We start from the raw sequence: 14,169 nt of genomic DNA, 5'->3' as shown, positions 1-14,169 counted from the left end.
AGAACCAGGGTTGTGTTGGCTTTTGCAGTCTCAAAAATGGAGAAATTAGAAACCTAAAAAAGCGAAATTGCCCTGGCTTTATACAAACACAAACAACACATGTCTAGTCAAAAGGGTGTGAATGTGCAGAAAGGAAAGAATGGCAATTTCGTTTTTTTTTTTGTTTCTTATTTCTCCACTTTTGGAGTTACAAAAAGTCAACACTACCCTGGTTCTTTCTTTCTTGATTATCTCAATTTTTTTTCAATGTCGGTTTCTTGAGATTAAAAAAACGATTTAACAAGAAGCAAAACGTTAAGGATTTCAATACGATCTATCATATTAGTGAATGTTTCAATAACTCTTATGCTTAAAGAGTATCATACCATTAAATTTCTAACCAAAAAAAGTTATATATACACTAAAGTCCCAATATTTTCAACGATTTGACAAAAAAGTCCTAAACTTTATTTTTTTGACAGTAAAGTCCTAATTGACGATTTGACAAGAAAGTCCTAAACTTTATTTTTTTTGACAAAAAAATCCTAATTACCGGATAACCGGGAAAAAAGGCTAAAAGTGTCAAAAATTACCGATAATTTGGACTTTACTGTCAAAAAAATAAAGTTTAGGACTTTCTTGTCAAATCGATGAAAATATTGGGACTTTAATGTATATATCCCAAAAAGATTTCATATCATTGTTCTAACCAAATATAGTCCAATTGTCACCTGAAACACATCATCCCAACAACTTGCCTGCACGTGTCACAAAGTGTAAAGTTTCTTTATATTTGAAAATAGAAAATTATACTTTCACGTTGTTATATAATAAAGAGATTAAAAAAAGTACCATGTTGCAAGACGTATGCAACATAACCGGTTGCTGCAGTGCCAAAGACACCAGCCAAAACTCCAACATTATTTGATAAACCAAGCAACATTCCCAGTTAAACACCAAAATAATAATAATAATAAAAATAATAATAATAATAATTGTTTTAATGGATTTATAAGTATTTAAGAAAGTGTTTAACAACATTTAAGAAAGGAGATGGTTATAGAATATCAAGGGGCAATGTCTTGATGATTTGAATATAAACTCAAAATGCAGGTCCAAGAAATCCAATTGATTGCATTACCTGATTTTTTTTAATAAAAAAAGAAATAATAAAAAAACAATCAAGTAAAATATTAAATCTTGAATACCTTTCAAAATGTAGTCACAGACATCCCTTCGGTTAGAGGAGTGTCAACTATCCAACCTCCAAGATTGGCTGAGAAAGCTATTATAAGCCAAGTCAATACACAAAATAGCTCTGATTTTGTTAAATTGAACCCTAGGACCTTTACCATTTTTTTAATAAATTAAAAAAAAGACATAATAATCCATATATACTTCTATGATTAAACATATCCATTAAAAGAGTAACCTGGTTATATGTTACACCCCAAAACCAAGAACGGCGGAAACGTTCTGGGGCGGAGGACGTCATGTACAGTATCACAAAAATGTAAAGTAATAAACAAGCAACAACATCATCCATTGCATTAATAATATAATTATTATACAAGTGTGTTCTGTCAAATTCTGATAAACACTAAAGCATAAATCAAAATGAAAGATGAGTCTTGAACGAGCTCCATCTTCTCTAAACCTTGCATCGGTACCTGTCTATTGATGACCTGAGGATACAAGTAATTTTGAAAGAGAGTATCAGCTTTAAAGCTGGTGAGATCATAAGTATTTTAGTGTCTTAATTTGTATGTAAGTATTTGTATGTATTTAAAATGTAAGTATTGAAAATGTAAATGAACTTTAAGTATGAAAATGTTTGTAAAACAATTGTAAACGTTTGAAAAACCCTAGAAATCCCTATGATTCCTACTATTATGAAAGGGAGTCTTCTACCAAGACCTAACTGCTCTGAATGTACGTTTCTTGTAAAAGTGTGTAATTTTCCCAAGTGTAACTATCATTAACAAAATATAGTTTTTACATTTAATGCTTAAGTGAAAAGATCACTAAATATATGTAAAGGGAAAATTAAAGTAGTATTGTAGTGTAGTGCTATAAGAACTATTGTTGTACTAACTACCTTAAACCGGATTTATATTAAGGCATCATGTGATTTATTATACCATACTATCGACTGGTAACAACGACAAAGGTATGGTCGTAAAAAGAAATGACGTTTGGCACCCGCAGACCTGCAGGTCCGGCTGTAGCTAGCAGCAAGGTGTAGGATAGTCAATCCAGTATAGATCCATACGCAAACTCACGCTCTCCCTTCAAGAGACTCTGGCTACAACACGGGCCATGACATTTAAGTCATGCTCCGATTCAGATCACAATGGTTAACGTATTCATGTATATGTAATGAAATGAACTGTTCTAGCTGTAATGTATGTGCTCTCTATCTAGCAAGTATAGTAATGTACTGTAATGTTCTAGTTGTATTGTATGTGCTCTCTATCTAGCAAGTATAGTAATGTACTGTAATGTTCTAGTTGTAATGTATGTGCTCTGTATCTAGCAAGTATTGACTCATGAATGAACTGACTCATTGTATGATATCGCGTTCTAGTATCTTCCTAAACTACCCATATGGTAGTTTACTAGTAATCTAACTGGTACGTATGGACATGGATGTATACCCTTGCTACCCAAGGGCATTGGATGAACTGAATGGGCCTTTATGACTATATATGTACATATGGTATATAACTAATATTTAAACGACCTTCGGACGGATACCCGATATCCCACCAGACCACATCTCAAGCGTGAAAAGGAAATAGGGTGGATAGCCTTCCTAAGTCTTTTAAACATTTCTTATATATCTATACATATATAGGCATTCAATTGATAATACAAAAGCATAAAATAAGTTTTGGTAAAATCTTTAAAGAGTTTTAAACTACTAAGAAAGATGACTTGATGTCAGTTTGTAAAATGGTTTGAAAGCAGTATATAAGAACAAATATAAGTATAAGGAAAACCTTTTTACATAATTATTATCTAAGAAAAGATCGACTTGATGTCAATCTATAAAGCGGTTTTGAAGGCATGGGTTTGCTAAAACAGTTTAGTATAAAGAAACATTTGTTTGAAAGACAATTGTAAATGAGTTTGAAATGAAACATACAGAGTAAAATGTACATTGTAATAAGGAGTTTTAAACACATAAAGTGTTTATGAAAAACATTTGAAGTAATCTGTTTGGTAAAACGGCTAATGAGTAGCCAATCATTTGAATGCTGCTTATTAATCACATGTGATTGATATAATAATTAGCATAATTCTACTTGTATCCCCCCCCAAAAAAAACATTTAAAAATAGTGAAAACATTGATTAAGGGGTATGAACTCACCTGTTGTGGGTGATACGGCTGAACTGAAAAGGTAGGACTACTAGGTGTCAAGTGAAGACTTTAGACACACACAATGGTCCTAATTACATATGAAGACATATGTATATAAACAATTAGTGATTATAACGCTAATTAAACATGTATGAGCATTCTAATGCGAGGAAAACACTTTGGTCAAGTGCTAGGAGGCTAATGGGTTGCAACAAAGAAGTGCAAGACCTCATATGGAAGTTTATGGTCAAAAGACCATATGTGTTGGAGTTTACGGCCTAGGGGAGTAAACTCCTGGCCGTAAACTCTCAATAGGGTCCCTAAATGAAGCTTAGAATTATTACAACTTAAGTGGTGAAGTGCTTCTAGGCTTAAACGAGTGTTTGGGCTTCTTTTTAACTCCTTTGAGGAGTTCACGGCCATGGACCATATCCCATGGAGATTATGGCCTTAATCTCCCTTGGGAGGGTGGTTGTGGTGTTTTCAAGTCCCTAATTTATCTAAGAATGAAGCAAGGAAATTGTCCAAGGCTTTAGGAGAGTTTATAGCACCATTTGGCACTATTATTTGGAGTTCACGGCCCTGGAACTTCTTGGGCCATGAACACCTTACTCTTGGTGTTCTAATGGTGTTTGCTAGTCCTAGTCTCATTAGGGTACATGTCTAAATTCAAGACTAAGCCTTAGGAAGTGTTTGTGGCATCAAAACACCCCTAACTTGAGTTTTCGGCCCATGAACCATTTGGTCATGTGTTTGCGGCCGTGAACACCCATAGGTGTTGGTATTTTGATTGTTTTGGGTCCTAGACACATCAAGGTGATGTGCTATGTTAGTCTCTTGGATCAATGAAGGCATTTAGGGCATTTTGGCAACCTAAAATGGAGTTCACAACCCAAGAACTTCCTTGGCCGTGAACTCACTTCTAGCCTTTGTTTCTAATTGATTTTGTGGTCTAAACATGTAATGGTGGCTTCTAGTTTGAGTTCCAAGGCTTTGAGGGACATTGGGCACTCTTTTGGCCCTTAAAAATGAGTTTACTCCCCAAGGTGTTCTTGGGCGGTAAACTCACAGATCTTAGTGTTTTTCTATGATTTCTAGTGTATTAAGCATATAAGAAGCTTTAAAATAACACTAGATAGAAGTACTCACTTTCCGGAACGAAAGTCCGAAGATCCTTGAGAGAGAAATCGATTTTTCTCTAGTTGGAAATGTAACTAATGAAATAATATGGTTCAGAATTCTATATATAGTCCTGAGATTTTTTTGGCAGAAAATATTTTTATTCCGGAATTGAACCCTAATATCCTAGAGTTTTGGAATAACAGTGTTGCACTAAACCCTAGTGCATCCACTCTCCTGATATCTCCTTAAATGTAAATCCTGAAAAACTGTCAAACTTATACCTAAAGTCTGGAATTTCATTGTAATTGTTCTACTTCTAATGGCTTCAAATGGTTTGTACATAATGGAAATTTCGGGTTGTCACATTATAATAGGTAGGTATCCATGTTAGGAGTATAAATGTGCCCCAGTTGTGACAAAAATGTGGGTCACCAAAATTGTCAAAGTCTACTCTTTACTAACATAAAATATTCATTTTAATTGGAAGCATAAAAAACATAAGCAACACAGCCAAATAAGCTTGGCTTGTTTGATTCCTCCTAAAAAATAAAACTACCTGATCCTCTTTATATTTTTATAACTTAGTAAATGGAATTTAATAACAAATATCCCCTTGTAAAGGAAATAAAATGGAAAAGAATATTTGAACAATTTTTTGTGGCTACAATGTATTAACCTTGACATTATATTGATCACGGAGCAGAATTGGTAGAAACTTTCAACAAGCTTCCATCTTCGTCTTGATAGACAAAACTAAAATTAAAAAAAAAATGCAGAACAGTTGAAAGCATGAGATAAAAGTTTCCATGACTAAAAAATTAAAATAAAAATTTTGTCTATGAAGAACCATGTTACCTGAATAAGATTCTCAACACAAGATAAAGAGTATAGAAGTCCTATTTTGTATGTAGACATGAACTTGTCAGTGGTAATAGAGATCAATCTCCATTTTTCTCATGATGACAGAACCTCCTATTACTAAAGCTTCAGGCATGTTCTCACCTTCAATGTTTACAGCTTCATCATCAACACACTTTGACCAAATCTATTTAAATAAATAAATAAAATATATATACAAGGTCAATAATGGAAATAACAAAAAAAATTAGGTTTGTAAATAAGCAAACTATATACAACCTGAACCATAAGAAAGGATTACGAAACATTTCATTCATTGGATTCCACCTCAACAATCTTGCCAAATGATCTTCCTTCTCTGACCTAGTTATATGTAAGATTGTGATTTCAGTTGCTATTTTCTACAATTTAAAATCAAATATTATTTATTATATTTGTTGCTATTACAGAATACAAAAGTGTCCCAACTTCATGGATGTGCTTGACAATTCCCAAACTCCAAGTGGGAATAGTCATTCCCTAATCTAACATTTCCAAGTGTACCCATTAAGACATTAAGATGCCAAAATAAAAACATAAAAATGTAAATAATCAACAAATTGTGTTCAATATATCAGTAAAATCAGCAAAAAGCATACTAGTAGTAAAAAATAAATGATGAATTTGTATTACCTTACCGGGTCTTTTTCAATCTGCATCAAAAAATAGTTGAAGCCAATTAGTGAACACTTCAATTAATCATAACCCATATTTAGTTAATTACTAAAACAACTTCAATCGATCAAAAAACAGGTGTTTTGCAATCAATTTGAAGGTCGTCTATTTTTTCTTTGTGATGAAAAAAGTCTCATTACACAATAAAGTTATTGAAAACAAATTTCTAATGTTTGTGTACAATATCAATCTGATCAAGTAATAAGAGAAGTGAAATAACACACCATAGCTTAAATCATGGAGAGCTTGTTCGGCGCAACACTGGTAACGTTAGCGACACAGTGAATAGCAAGTTTAGATTTAAGATCCTTCAACTGAGCAAACAAATAAGGCTTGAATTTCCCCTCAAGTCATGAACTTTGATTCCACAAACCCACACCCAAAAATTGAAGACAAACAAAAGAAACTCCTAAATATGGATTAAAGAATCTTGATGAATATAATGAGATTTGATTAAAGAAAAACCACGAAGGAATTCAAAGTAAGTTACTGATACACCTGATTGGAAGAGAGTGTATTGATACAATTGATTGTTGGGAAAATGGGGAGTTCAATTGTATACCTGATTGGAGGAGAGTGTATTGGGAAGCCCGACCAGTCTTCATTTTCTGCGAATACCAAGTGTGAACAGATCCATGGCTGGGATATCTTTAGCTCAAATCCAAAACCAGATATCAAAGGCCAACCACAATACCGCTGGCTGGAAACTTTCACTATAGACAAATCCCTTTTATGTATAATTTGAACGGGGCGAACGATTCGGAGTCGTGATGCGGTAGGGGTTTTGAGCGAAAACGTGTGGTGATGGTGCAGTTTTCACTGGTCGTTGCCAGAATCTTGTGGTGGGCCATCATTGAAGGAAACAACGAAGGCGGGTGACGGGTCCCGATTGGAAGACGAAGACAGCAACTGATCAACCAGCTAAAAAAAAGCAAAGGCGATGGATGGAACTCGTTCTAACTCTGGTGAACTTAAAAGGAAGCGATTCTCAACCGATCTAGTAACGATTGGAATGTTGGAAGATATCTGCGATCTTGAAACCTTTTGATGGAAGCGAATCTATGATGTTGAAATCAGATAGTTATGGATGACGGAATAATAGGGATGGAGAAGCAGTAGGCGGCCATAGGTGGTGATGCATACTAATATTTGGATGGGGAAAGAGAATAAAAACGTTATTTAATCGGAGAGGCGGTGAAAATTTTCAGAAAGTCGCTAACATAAACATCAGATAAACATCAAATACAGTGAGACAAATCCAACCATCAACACGTGTTTAAAGAATGTACGTAATTTCATAATATGCCCACATATAAAAACCAAACCCAAACTACAACTAAACCTATAACGAAGGGACCATTTATGCCAGTCTCTTAGAAACTTTACTATTCCTAATCTTCACTTCTTTAATATATATATATATATATATATATATATATATATATATATATATATATATATATATATATTAAAAGAGAAACCCGATTACATCATCTTCAACAATCAGGTCCATTGATTGTCTTTATTTTATAATTTTCCACCCTTAGATCAATTTGATGATGTCATCCTTACAATGTTAATATGATTTTTTAAATCCTTTCAGAATGTTGATTTAGGAAATGATTGTTTTTTCGGATTTTGACATTTATGAATAAAATGTTAAGTAAGGAAATAATATCTTTAAATCATTCAAAATCATTGACCACTATAAAATTAAAAACCATCATTTAATCAAATCACATTAAATATGCATCTAATTCATCTATTTTTGACAATTATTTGAATTTAATATAAAATTACGCCTCATATTTTCCAATTATATCTTGAAAATAATTAATCAGCTCTCATTCCTTATTATCTTCACCAATATCCTTTAATTCCAATTTTTGGAAATACTAAATAATAGATAAACATATTGTCTCCAATTTAAAATAGATTTTAAACGATTTTGTTTCTTATTGTCCGCGTTTTCAAAATTATAAATAATTCTCACATTTCTCATTTTCTCCATCACATATTTGTTCTTATATCAATGCACTACAGAAATTGAACAAAACAATACATCAACCTTCACATCAGTTTTATTACGAATCTTCAAGGTATGTCCTTCCCCACGTGTGCTTTTTAAGATGTGTATGTGTTGTGTTTCCCTTTGTTGGTACCTCTTATATGTGTTAACTAACTATTTGTAACTGTTCTTAGAGAAACCAGCATAAAAAGATTTACAACTTCATAAAAATACTAACAAATTCATCTTTTTTATATAAAGCAAAGTGTCGAATTTCTACATCTGCACACATTTATATTGACTCTTATAGATAGGATCAGACATAAAATAAGTGAAATATAGAAAATCATAGGTACATGAATATATTCAGATTTCTATAAACATTTAGATTTCGTATAATCATTTGATATGTTATGAGATCCATAATGAATTTTCTTATCTAGCTCTTAAACCTGATATAGATCAAGAAAAAATAACTAATCTGCATCATGCAAATTCAAATTAACATGTGTATGTATTGTGTTTCTCTTTGTTGGTACCTCTTATATGTGTTAACTAACTATTTAGCAATGTCTCGATGAGTTCTCCTTCTTTACGAACCTCGAATGATCCTTCATCCGACTCGCCGAGTTGTATAAACAACTCGTCGAGTTCACCTTCAACTGTTGAACAAGTCCTGACCTTGACTCGCCGAGCTGTATAAACAACTCGTCGAGTTCATCTTCCATTGTTGAGAGATTGCCTTGGACTCGCCGAGTCTTCTCATGCACTCGTCGAGTTCTATGAACTCCAGGTCTATGGATAAGTCCAATTCGTTGGGTCACTTCCCCGGACCCCTCAAAGACCATTCTATCACTCATTGGGTTCCTTTGAACTCTAATAGAAAAGGGAAGTCAAGCCATGGACTCGCCAAGTCCCAAGAACGACTCACCGAGTCGAGAATGACCAAGTCTCATTTCTCGATTTCTGATGTACAACACTTGTCTAAATGATAGATCAAGGCTCCTAAGATCGACCTATCACGTAAAGTTACGAACTTTACGTACATGCATGGGACTGTGAGCTAAAAAGACCATAAAAGAAGTTGTTAAGTTGCATGGGGATTTCCATGGGTGCAAAGGCAGTCCCTTTTTGCCTTCTAACTCCTTAATGAGCCTGGATCTGAAGCCTTAACCCCCAACCATGCTTGTAATCATGGTTGGTCATCAAGAATGGCTTATAAAATCCCTAAATCTCCCAAAAAAGGGATCTAATACAAAAAGGAGCAAGGTGTCGACTTTATACCTTCCAAGGACTGTAGATGATGCACAAGCTTGACTCTTCTGGTCTCCTATTGATTCATCTTGGTTTTTCCTTCCTTCTTGTCACCACAAAGCACTAAAACCACCAAAAAGCCCTTAGATCTTTCACAACACAGTTAGGGTTCAAAACGGAGTGTTCTAGGAGCATAAAGGGACGATGGAGGCTGTATAAGGTTGTTTAAATAGGATGCAAACCCTCATATTAGGTTTTTTCCTAGCCAGAGTCTGCTCGTCGAGTCTTGACGCCGACTCGACGAGTCCGTCACTTAACCCTCGGGTCCAAACCGCTACTACTCGACGAGTTGGGCCATCAACTTGCCGAGTCTCAGTCCAATTTGCGAAAAGTACTTGAATGAAATACATACCAGGAAACGGGTGCACAATATCTATTTCTGTTTTTGATGTTGGGCCGAGATGTAGAATGAAGAGGAGAAAGGAGGGGTGGTTTGGGGCCTTGAATTCTTGATTTCGATATTATTGGCCCAAGTAAAAAATTCTCGGCCCATTAAAGTAAAAGGAATGGAGTTTATGACCCATTAGGGCAAATTAATTCATTCATGGCCCAATAAGGCCCATTAGGGTTAGAATTAATCATTCTAGGCCCAAATGGCCCAAAATATTATAGGTTTATGTATTGGGTCCCTTTAGAATCCAAATAGGGTTTTTGAGCTCAATATAGTTAAGTTGAATGCTTATTGGTCCATTAGGCCCAATAAAGAAATCCTAGTCCATAATGAACTTGAGCCTGGATCTCTAGGGTTTTTAACTCCCCAATTGACTGTTTATATGCTTTTGTGTAAAGTTTTGAACTTCACTTGTGAATCTTGATTAAGTTTGTGCTTAGAAAGTGAACATAGTGTATGATATCAAGTTAGAGTTACAAGTATTATCATAGATGACGTTTACATGATCACAAGGTTTCCTGACAAAATGCCAGTTGTGACATCATCCCCCCCCCCCCCCCGTTAGAGGGAATCTGTCCCAAAATTTTTTTGAAAACTAGAATTAGGAAGGAGATAATAAGTGAGGGTACTTCTGCTTCATTTGGTCTTTGCGTTCCCATGTGAATTCCGGTCCATGCTTGGCGTTCCATCGAACATTCACAATCGAAATGCGGATTTGCTTTGTACGCTTTACTTCCCTATCCAATATCTCGACTGGTTCTTAGACGAACAGGAGATTCTCGTTGATCTCGATCTCTTCTATAGGAATGACAAGATTTTCATTTGATAGGCACTTTTCAGATTTGAGATGTGGAACACGGGGTGTACGCTGATGAGCTCGACATGTAGCTGCAGCTTGTAAGCCACTGGACCAATCCGGGAAAGAATCTCGAACGATCCAATGTATCGCAGGTTTGGTTTTCCCCGTTTCCCAAAGCGGATCATTCCTTTCCAAGGAGAGACTTTTAATAACACACGATCCCCGACTTGAAATTCTAATGGCTTTCGCCGCTTGTCAGCATAGCTATTCTGTCGGTCTCGCAATGCTTAGAATCGATCGAGCTTTGATTTGGAATATCTTTTCGATCGTTTCACGGATGATTTCTGGTCCTGTGAGAGCACTGACTGGTGATTTCCCTTTTGCTAGCTGGGTGTCACCCACCTCCCCCCAACATAGAGGTGATCTGCATTTACGACCATAGAGAGCCTTGAAAGGAGAAACCTTGATGCTCGTGTGATAACTGTTGTTATAGGAGAATTCGATCAGAGGAAAATGGGCATCTCGTGACTTGTCGAAGTCAATCACGCAAGCTCAAAGCATATCTTCGAGTGTCTGGATGGTACGTCGCTCTAACCATCCGTCTGTGGGTGGTAGGCAGTGCTCATATCTAGCTGTGTTCCCATTGCCTTCTGAAGAGATTGCCAGAATCTTGAAGTAAATCTACTATCTCGGTCAGAGATAATAGATACAAGTACTCCATGGAGTCTTACAATTTCCTTGATGTAGAGTCTAGTCAATCTTTCCATCTTGTAAGATTCTTTTATTGGCAGGAAATGAGCGGATTTTGTTAATCTATCGACGATGACCCATATAGCATCCAACCCGTCAGTTGTCTTGGGTAACTTAGTCACAAAGTCCATGGTAATCCTGTCCCATTTCCACTCAGGCATCACTGGCTGGTGTAATAATCTCGATGGCTTTTGATATTCCACTTTCACTATAGCGCAAGTGAGACACTTGCCTACATAAGTGGCGATTTCTGCCTTCATGTTTGGCCACCAATAATGTTGCTTGATATCAAGGTACATCTGAACCCAGATGGATGGAGTATCGTGTCTTGTGAGCCTCATTCATGACTACTTCTCTGAATCCCCCAAGTTTAGGGACCCAAATTATGTTCATGAAATAGTACGCTCCATCATCCTTGACTTCAAAACTCTTCTCCATCTTGCGCAACGATTCGCTTGCGGTGTTTTCTGGTTTTAATGCATCCAACTGGGCTTCCTTGATTTGTGTGGTTAGGTGGGTTTGAATGGTTATTGAGTGAGTTTTCACCCGACGGCTCGAATATTCCTTTCAACTCAGAGCGTCGGCTACCACATTAGCCTTACCCGGGTGGTACATGATCTCGTATTCGTAATCATTTAGTAGCTCAACCCATCTTCGCTGCCTCATGTTTAACTCTTTCTAATTTAAAATGTGTTGAAGGCTTTTATGGTCGGTGAAAATGGTGCACTTTGTACCATAAAGGTAGTGCCTCCAAATCTTTAACGCGAAGACCACAGCTTCCAGCTCGAGATCATGAGTGGTGTAATTTACTTCATGAGTTTTCAGTTGCCTGGATGCATACTTTATTAAAACTTTTGCCAAAATATTGAGACTTTTCTGCATAAAAGTCATAAAATTATTGCACCTAAGTTTAACGGTAAATACAAAAATAAGCTATTTATTGCATTAGTTCCACCACACAATTTCAATTGAAGATTTAGTAAGCAACATACACGATGAAATCTTAAATTATTCTTTTTATTAAAATAAACATAACGTATATAATAAAACAAAATTTTGTTTCCCATTATCTTGTTTTCTTGGCTTAATATAATTTTTCAAACGTCCATGATTTTAAACTCTATAAGTTTTGCATATTGTTTTTTTATTACTTTTAATTGAATACATCTTTTAAACGTAGATAATTTGAAGCTTTTGCAAGTTTTATTTCGTTTATAAAAATTTTCAAAAGCAAACATTCTTAAATCAACGATCATATCCCCATTAACCCTTAACTACTTTAAGACTATAATATATTTTCCAACATCTCATTAGAAGCCAACACCAATTCCATCGTTTAATCTTTTCAATTTGATCATACATGCATTTGTGGTTATTCCGAAACTTGAGCTATTATCTTTAGAGGAAAACCTAAAATCTAGGCCAATATATGGATTTAATATAACTTTAATCAAACCTACGATCAAATTAACAATCAAGAATATAATATTAGTTACGAACTAAAAGAAACCTAATTTGATTGATAAATGATTATATAAAGTATTAGACATGAATAGCGAGCTGTGTTTATTTTGTTATTGTATAAGGGTGTATTTGTAACTTTTCTATTCTATATATTGCATTCCTCTCTGCCTAATTGGATATCAGAGAGTTTTTGTGAGTTACGCTCTTATGGTATCAGAGCCCTAACCGTTCCTCTTCTCCTCTTCCGTTCCTCCTTCTCATCTTCATCTTCTACATGGCTAGTTCATCTTCTGATTCCCTCCTCTCCATGAATACAGTTCTTCATCTCATCTCCAATCGTCTCACACCTTCAAACTACCTGCTGTGGAAGAACCAAATTCTTCCCCTTCTCTCTTATCAGAACTTGATGCCCTTCGTTGATGGCACCTCCTCTGCATCGCCGCCTACATTAATCACTGATGGAAAATCAACTCCAAACCCGGAATTTGTTGCCTGGCAATCCGCTGATCAAAGGGTTGTTATTCTCCTTCAGGCCTCCTTATCTGAAGAAGCTTTCTCTGAAATAGTTGGTCTCTCCTCTGCACGTGACATCTGGCTGGCTTTAGAAGATGCTTACAGCAACTCTTCCGTCGAGCGCATTCAGAATCTGCGGGATCAACTTCGTCAGATCACCAAGGGTTCTTCCTCTGTTGCTGACTTTAGTCGAAAATTCCGTGCCCTATGTGATCAGTTAGCAGTGATTGGTAAACTTGTGGCTGATTTTGACAAGGTTCATTGGTTTCTATGCGGTCTCGGAGCACCTTTTGAGACTTTTTCCACCGCGATTCGAGCCTCGCGCACTTCTATCACCTTTCGTGACCTTCTTGCTCAAGCCGAAGGGCATGAGTTGTTCATGCATTCTATTCACGGTTCATCTACACCACTGGTTGCTTTCAATGTGAATTCTTATGACTCTCCTCCTACTCGGGGTCGCGGTGGTCGTTTTTCTCGTGGTGGTCGAGGGCGGGGGCGTCGTCCTCCCCACTTCCAACTTTGTCGAATTAATGGACACTTCGCAGATACTTGTCCTAAGCTTGCTCGGTTTGCTAGCTCCCCTGTTGCCACTTCCGATGCCGACCTTGCAAGAGCCTTTCAAGCACAATGTCATGTGACTTCATCTGGCCCTGACTGGTATGTCGATTCGGGTGCATCTGATCACATGTCATCCTCAGCAGCTTCTGTCAACAATTTGACTCCATTTTCTGGTCCGAACAAGGTTTCCTTTGGTAATGGTACGACTCTTCCTATATCCCACATTGGGCACACGTTTTTACACAAGAATATCCATCTTCGGGATGTGTTAGTCGTTCCCAATCTCACTAAAAACCTTCTATCTGTTAGCAAATTGACATACGATAATTCTCTG

The 14,169-nt window shown here is 36.2% G+C and overlaps 1 long non-coding RNA gene across 1 annotated transcript; it reads right to left on the bottom strand.

The window, feature by feature from the left end:
• Nucleotides 1-5,008: 5,008 nt before the first annotated feature.
• LOC145074190 (uncharacterized) lies at nt 5,009-7,205 on the bottom strand. The gene is made up of 6 exons (XR_013691737.1): nt 6,601-7,205; nt 6,263-6,447; nt 5,997-6,016; nt 5,604-5,687; nt 5,322-5,511; nt 5,009-5,219 (listed from the first exon to the last, which is right to left on the bottom strand). It is a non-coding gene; the product is annotated as an uncharacterized LOC145074190 (long non-coding RNA).
• Nucleotides 7,206-14,169: the final 6,964 nt, after the last annotated feature.

The sequence above is a fragment of the Lactuca serriola genome, chromosome 9 (genome assembly GCF_051521515.1).
Source record: "Lactuca serriola cultivar US96UC23 chromosome 9, Lser_US96UC23_V15, whole genome shotgun sequence".
NCBI classification, from domain to species: domain Eukaryota; kingdom Viridiplantae; phylum Streptophyta; class Magnoliopsida; order Asterales; family Asteraceae; genus Lactuca; species Lactuca serriola.
The sequence above is the reverse complement of the archived record's forward strand: the minus strand, read 5'-3'. Positions and strand labels throughout refer to the sequence as shown.